Genomic DNA, 7,782 nt, shown 5'->3' on the forward strand with positions numbered 1-7,782 from the left:
GACCGAACGATCGGAATTCATTTTAACTGAAGTTAACGGATAATACAATTCAAACGATCGGTGGAAATTTATTTTATTTTTAGTTTAAGCGAGAAATGACTTAAATAAAATGGCTTAAGCACGTCAAAATGGGGTATAAAAAGTAAATAAAACGAGAATAAAAATACACGAAACACAATGTGGACCACCACGGGTACATAGAATGAATCGAAAAGCTTGGTTCGAGGTACTTACCCGTTGAAGATCGAAGAACGTCGAAGAACGGTCGAAACCTTCGCGAAATTCCTTACGGAAACGTTACGGAAACGTTTCGGAAGCGCCTCGGCTTAGATTTTCTTCACGGAAACAATTTTTCCAAGCAAATTCGAAAGAGAGAGAAGTGCCTAAGGGGCTGAACCCTTTTTCACTTCACTTTTCCCCCTATTTATAGAAAATTGGGGGAGAAGCTTGCCACCCAGCTCGCCCAGGCGAGCAGGGTTGCTTCCTCCAGAAGCAACAACCTTCTGGAGGAATCTTCTGGAGGGCCCAAGTGGGTTTGGTTGCTATTTGCACCCCCATTTTTACTAAGTACACCACCTGCCTTTTTTTGGTGATTCTTTTTTCGTAAAGTTACGGAAACTTACGAATTTCGTAACGATACTTGTTTTCTTTCCGTAATGTTACGAAACCTTGTGGATTACATAATCATCCCCTTTTTGACTTACGGAATGTTACGGAACCTCACTAATTGTGCAACGATGCTTCCATTTGATTTCCGGTGTGTCACGGAACCTTACGGATTGTGCATCAATATTTTCTTTTGTTTTCCGGCACGTCCCGGAATTTCACAAATTGCCTAATGATGGGTGCCAAGCACCTTACAAGGACCAAACAAAAGTCTCATGTCATCAAGCAAAGGTCCCCGGACGAAATTAGGGTATGACAGTTGCCCCTCTTTACTTGTCTTTTATTGGAGATAAAAGGAAAGTAAAGATAAGACACTAATTTCGTTCCTCTCGGTTGACGAGAGTCGCGGGTGACCATAAAATTTCCGCATGCAAATGACTCGTTGTTCCCGGGGGAACAAAAGGTGCAGAAGACGATGTCAGTCTTTGCCTGCTATCAAGCGTTCTGTCTTACAGATAGCAAAAGAATGTTTATACGGATAACCACTCGGGTATTTCCGCCCGTCAGCGTGACTCAAAAGTCAGTATGACAGATCTTGTAAGTGCGGAAGATGATGCAAATCTCCGCGTGTCATCGGGCTTGTCGGCCGCGATTGACGAAGGGTGCAGAATGACCATAATTTGTCTCTGCGTGCCATCGGACACAACTGTGTCTGAATGGTAAAGGGGTGCAGAATGACCATAATTTGTCTCCGCATGTCATCGGGCCCGCCGCCTCTGGATGAAAAAAGGGTGCAGAATGACCATAATTTATCTCTGCGTGCCATCGGACACGACTGTGTCTGAATGGCAAAGGGGTGCGGAATGACCATAATTTGTTTCCGCATGTCATCGGGCCCGCTGCCTCTGGATGACAAAAGGGTGCAGAATGACCATAATTTGTCTATGCGTGCCATCGGACACAACTGTGTCTGAATGGCAAAGGGGTGCGGAATGACCATAATTTGTCTCCGCGTGTCATCGGGCCCGCCACCTCTGGATGACAAAAGGGTGCAGAATGACCATAATTTGTCTCTGCGTGCCATCAGACACGACTGTGTCTGAATGACAAAGGGGTGCAGAATGACCATAATTTGTCTCTGCGTGCCATCGGACACGACTGTGTCTAAATGACAAAGGGGTGCGGAATGACCATAATTTGTCTCCGCATGTCATCGGGCCCGCCGCCTCTGGATGACAAAAGGGTGCAGAATGATCATAATTTGTCTCTGCGTGCCACCGGACACGACTGTGTCTGAATGGCAAAGGGGTGCGGAATGACCATAATTTGTCTCCGCGTGTCATCGGGCCCGCCGCCTCTGGATGACAAAAGGGTGCAGAATGACCATAATTTGTCTCTGCGTGCCATCAGACACGACTGTGTCTGAATGACAAAGGGGTGCGGAATGATCATAATTTGTCTCTGCGTGCCATCGGACACGACTGTGTCTAAATGGCAAAGGGGTGCGGAATGACCATAATTTGTCTCCGCATGTCATCGGGCCCGCCGCCTCTGGATGACAAAAGGGTGCAGAATGATCATAATTTGTCTCTGCGTGCCACCGGACACGACTGTGTCTGAATGGCAAAGGGGTGCGGAATGACCATAATTTGTCTCCGCATGTCACATGACCTCAGGGTCAGTATGACAGAGATTGTGGGGTGGCCGACAAAAGCAAGGCTCTTGCTCCTACGTATCCTCCAATGAGGAACTCAGACCTTCGTAGTTCTAGATAACTTGTTAGACTTGAAAAAGTCTCCACCGGAAGATGCTGACATCTCCGGAAAGGGCGCAGATGACCACATTGGCCTCTGCTCACCAATCACACTTGGGGTCACTGAATGACGAGGTGCGGATAACCGTAAGGTGTGTCCGCGGGCTACCAGCTTTTGGGTCATGGTAACAGAAAGCGGTGTGGTCGACAAAAGCGAGGCTCCTGCTCCTATGTATCCTCCAATGAGGAACTCAGACCTACGTAGTTCTGGATAACTTGTGAGACTTGAAAAAGTCTCGGTGTTTTCTCCACTAAAATGCAAACATTCTTTAGCAAAGAGACAAATATTCCAATTGATTAGAGCAGCATATGCTTTTTTTTAGTGAAAAACAATGCGTCTACCGGGGAAGGAGAGTATGCTGATGAAATTTTCTCATAACCACAAATGAGATTTTGGATGTTTAGCATTTCGTTTCTAAATGACCATTTAGAGGAAACACTGGGTTCGACAAAAATAGAAGAAATCCACTCAAAGTGTATCAATCTCGCACAGGTAAGTGTTTTATCCTAATTCCGAACCATAGATATGTCATGACTTGATTTTACAAATCATTTCCTATCAAATCAAAGATTACATGCGTGATCATGGATCAATAGGACTTCCCTTGGAAACGGGTTCTTTTGGTGGGTTTTTCAGCTTTTGACCTCTTCTTTTTTTTGGGCCTTTTTTGGCTTTTTTTCCTTTTCTGTTTTGGTTTAGTGCGGGGCGAAAAAGTCGCTAGCACACAAGATTTTGGTTGGCAATTAAAGGGAGAAGACCACTTTAGGTCATGGTTTCCCTTCCTTCTTTTTGTTCATTTGGTGACAATTCTGTATTGTTCAGATATTGTCCGGTCCAAAGACCTTTCTGCACATTTCTTCTTTTTTTCTTTCGATCCTTGATCAGGAGCTTTCTTTCCTTCTTCTTCTTCTTCTTTTTTTTTTTTTTTTTACTTTCTCCCATTCTTTGATTGGGAATTTTCTTTCTTTTCTTTTTGCTTTCTCCCACTCTTTGATTGGGAATTTCCTTTCTTTTCTTTTTTTGCTTTCTCTTTGATTGGAAATTTTCCTTCTTTTCTTTTTTGCTTCCGAGGGTAAGGATTGACATTCTCACCCTGGGTCAAGGTTTATGGTGAGTCAGGATTTTGGCTCAAGGTTTGTAGAATGGCTAGACATGATACATGTCGGGGTTTGGTTTGGCTCAAGGATAAAAGGGATGCCCCACATTATTTCCATGACACAAATGCAAAAATGATGATTTGGAAATTTTATGCAAAACTGGTCATGCATGCACCTATGTGGACACTCAAGTGTCAAATTTTTATGGTCATGTGATGCTAGGGCTCAGGATTCATTTCCTCTATTTTTAGTCAACCCAACGTTTCCAAAACATGTTCTTTTATCAATTTGTGCATTCATCCGAGTCCATTTTGGACGTCCGGGAAGATTTTCACAGCATTCACCCTTCAGGTGTATACACATTTTTTTAAAAAAAAACTAGTTATGATTAGTGAATTTTTTCAAAGAAAAGTTGGAAGTTATCTCTTTCAAAAGCATGTTGGTTTTTTAGCTAGATAACTTATTTTCTATTTTTCTTTCTTCCTTTTTTATCATTTGTTTATTTCTTTTTCTTGTTTGTTTTTTTTTTCTTTGTTTTTTTTTTTCATAAGGTATTTTGCTACCTAAACATGTGTATATTTTTGTGAGGTATTTTTGTTATATACACGCATATCCAAAGTATCTTGCCACCTAAACATACATATATATATATTTTGTGAGGTATCTTTTTGCTACATACATGCATATCTAAGGTATCTTGCTACCTAAACATACATATATATTTTTTGTGAAGTGTGTTTTTGTTTACATACATGCATATCTAAGGTATCTTTCTACCTAAACATACATATATATATTTTGTGAAGTATTTTTTGTTTACATACATGCATATCTAAGGTATCTTTCTACCTAAACATACATATATATATTTTGTGAGGTATGACTACCTTTCGAGCTTGTGCTCGTTTTATTTAAATTCTTAGGATCATGAGCAACTAGATGTGTCCCAATATGACTTGAGAAACAAAAGGTGATCAAATAGCAAGCAGAAATTTAAAAGTTACTAGGTTGCCTCCTAGTAGCGCTTCTTTAACGTCTTGAGCTAGACGCCTTATGACTTGTCAGTCACTGACCTAGTACTTTGCTTACCTTTGGCTTTGGACTTGGTCGCCTATTGGTCGGCCATGTGGTGTAGGCAATACTCAAACCTTTTTGTGGATGAGCAGAGGTGAACTCTAGAGGTGATGGCGGTGCGTCTGTTGCCCACTACCGGCCATCCCAATGCTGATGTGGTGTTTCGCCCTGCGCCTGCCTAGGGGCGCAATACTTCTTGATGAAAGCTCGATTGGTAGGGGGGGCCTGATGACCTTGCTGGGGGTGACAGGCACTCCCTAGAACTGACAGAGACCCGTATTTAGAGCTGGCAACTCCAAGACCCTGTTGGCCTTCTTCGGGTCCACTAGGTGTCTTGCGGGCACAATCCCTGCAAACAATAGATGACATCAGAAATCAGTTGGGGGAGGTGCACACTTACCTGTGCCACGACGACATGAACTTGCTGGGCGAAACGGGCGCCCTGTAGGGCCGACAGAGGCCCGTAACCAGAGCTGGAAACCCCAGGGCCCTGTTGGACTTCCTCAGGTCCACTGGGTGTCTTTGTGGGTGCGATCCCTGCAAACAATAGATGGTATCAGAAATCAGTTGAACCATATGCATACTTACCCATGTCGAGACGACACAGACCAACTGATACTTTTGCAGGGGGAGATTGACATTGCGGTCGCTGGGCAGAATGTTGCTAAGTAGCAATGTCATCTATATCTGTGTAAGAGTGGTCATGTTGGTGCGCATGATCCGCACTCGTCTCTTTGCAGCGGCACGGGTGAAATCTTGCCCCGGTATGCATAGTAGCTGTGTGATAGCCTCCCTCTCTGGTTGTGCTCGCACAGTTGGCCCTCCTCCAATATCAGGGGGTGGCCCAGGAACCGTTAAAAGGAAACTACTGGTCCCTTAACCGGGAGTGCAAGTCTCGGTTAAGCATTTAAGGACAGAGGACCTTAAATTCTCTTAAGGTGCGGATGTGGAGCACACTGAAAATGAGGACACGTAGCCCTCTAAAGGTGAGGGCGTGCAGCCTTCTCAAGGCGAGGATGTGTAGCCCTCTAGAGGTGAGGGCGTGCAGCCCTCTCAAGGCGAGGATGTGTAGTCCTCTAGAGGTGAGGGTGTGCAGCCCTCTGTTGGCGAGGACGTGTAGTCCTCTCAAGGTGAGGGCGTGCAGCTCTCTGTTGGCGAGGACGTGTAGTCCTCTCAAGGTGAGGGCGTACAGCTCTCTGTTGGCGAGGACGTGTAGTCCTCTCAAGGTGAGGGCGTGCAGCCCTCTGTTGGCGACGACGTGTAGTCCTCTCAAGATGAGGGCATGCAGCCCTCTGTTGGCGAGGACGTGTAGTCCTCTAAAGGTGAGGGCGTGCAGCCCTACTAAGGTGAGGACATGCAGTCCTCTGATGGCGAGGGTGTGTAGCCCTCTGAAGGTGAGGACACGCAGTCCTTTGATGGCGAGGGCATGTAGCCCTCTGAAGGTGAGGACGTGTGGTCCTCTAAAGGTGAGGGCGTGTAGCCCTACGAAGGTGAGGACATGCAATCCTCTGAAGGTGAGGACATGCAGTCCTTTGAAAGTGAGGACACACAGTCCTTTGAAGGTGAGAGCGTGCAACCCTCTATTGGCGAGGACGTGTAGTCCTCTTTAGGGTGAGGGCGTGCAGCCCTCTAATGGCAAGGGCGTGTAGCCCTTTGAAGGTGAGGACATGCAGTCCTCTGAAAGTGAGGACATGTAGCCCTCTGAAAGTGAGGACATGCAGTCCTCTGAAAGTGAGGACATGTAGCCCTCTGAAGGTGAGGGTAACTAGTACCCAAGGCGAGGGCGGGTAGCCCTCTCAAGGCGAGGACGTGTAGTCCTCTGGAGGTGAGGGCGTGCAGCCCTCTGATGGTGAGGACATGTAGTCCTCTCAAGGCGAGGACGTGTAGTCCTCTCAAGGCGAGGACGTGTAGTCCTCTCAAGGCGAGGACGTGTAGTCCTCTCAAGGTGATAGGTACAAGTACCCAAGGGTCCACCCTTATGAGAAAGCAAGAGATCGACTCATCGAGAGGGCCGGTCATCCCAAATCCACAAGATTTGGACATTAGATGTAAGAAATCTATGCAGTTAACATGATTTTTAGGGATGCAGATGCATGCAACCTTTGTCGTGAAATTTGGTAAATGTGGACTTCATATGAAACAATGCAATGTAATGGAAAGTTGTACAATGTTCATGACATTCTTTCCCTATTTTGTGATTTTGATTTTGATTTGATTTTTTTTTTGGAAAACACAAATTGACTGTCCTTTTGAAAGAGGTGATAGTCCATGCAACCTTATCTTATCTTTTGCAAATCTCTCCGAGAACTCCCTCAGAGTGTGTGTTCTGTTTGATTTAGTCATTTGACCATTTTGGAGTGACAGCAATGGAGTCGTTTGATGTTTAATCAATCCATTGAAATCCTAGGGTTTGTCCCTTTTTTTTTTGTTAAAAACATCGATGGGTGAGAACTTTTGATCGGCCCCTATGTTCACTTGAGGCTCATGCACGGTACCCCTCATTGCCCCAGTGTAAGGCTTTGAGGTACCAATCGTTGTCTTTCGTCATGACCTTGTAGGAGGGAACCTATTGGGTGAGAACTTCTAATCTGCCCCTAGGTTCACTTGAGGCTCATGCACGATGCCCTTCATTGCCCCAGTGTAAGGCTTTGAGGTACTAATCATTGTCTTGTTTTCATAGCCTCGTAGTGAGAAAGAATGAAAGAAGCAGTTGATTCTTGCAAAAAGAATTTTCCAAGGACGAGAAATAGTTGAAGGATTTTTTGATGGATTAAGTCAAATGACTCCTATGTAGAAGCAAGATGTTTTGATGTTTTGATGATGCCAAAGGATCAAGTGCTTCCAAGTTTTATTCAAGACAAGAATCCAAGAAAATCAAGATATATGATCAAGTTGATCTCTAGAATCTTAGGAAGAAGTTTCCTAATTGAAAAAGCAAAAGGTTTGGCCAAAGAATTCTATCTAAATCATTTTAAATTGAGATTTACTCTCTCGTAATCAATTACCAGCAGCTGAAAATGTTTAGAATAGTCACTAGAAATTTGAATTCAAAATTTATAATGTGTAATCGATTACACATGGGTGGTAATTGATTACCAGCAGTTTATTCAAATTTTAAAGCCTGTAGTCGATTTCACAAGTCTTGTAATCGATTACCAGAGGAGATTTTCAGAAAATAATTTCCAAGAGTC

This window comes from Glycine max, chromosome 16 (genome assembly GCF_000004515.6).
Source record: "Glycine max cultivar Williams 82 chromosome 16, Glycine_max_v4.0, whole genome shotgun sequence".
Lineage (NCBI taxonomy): Eukaryota > Viridiplantae > Streptophyta > Magnoliopsida > Fabales > Fabaceae > Glycine > Glycine max.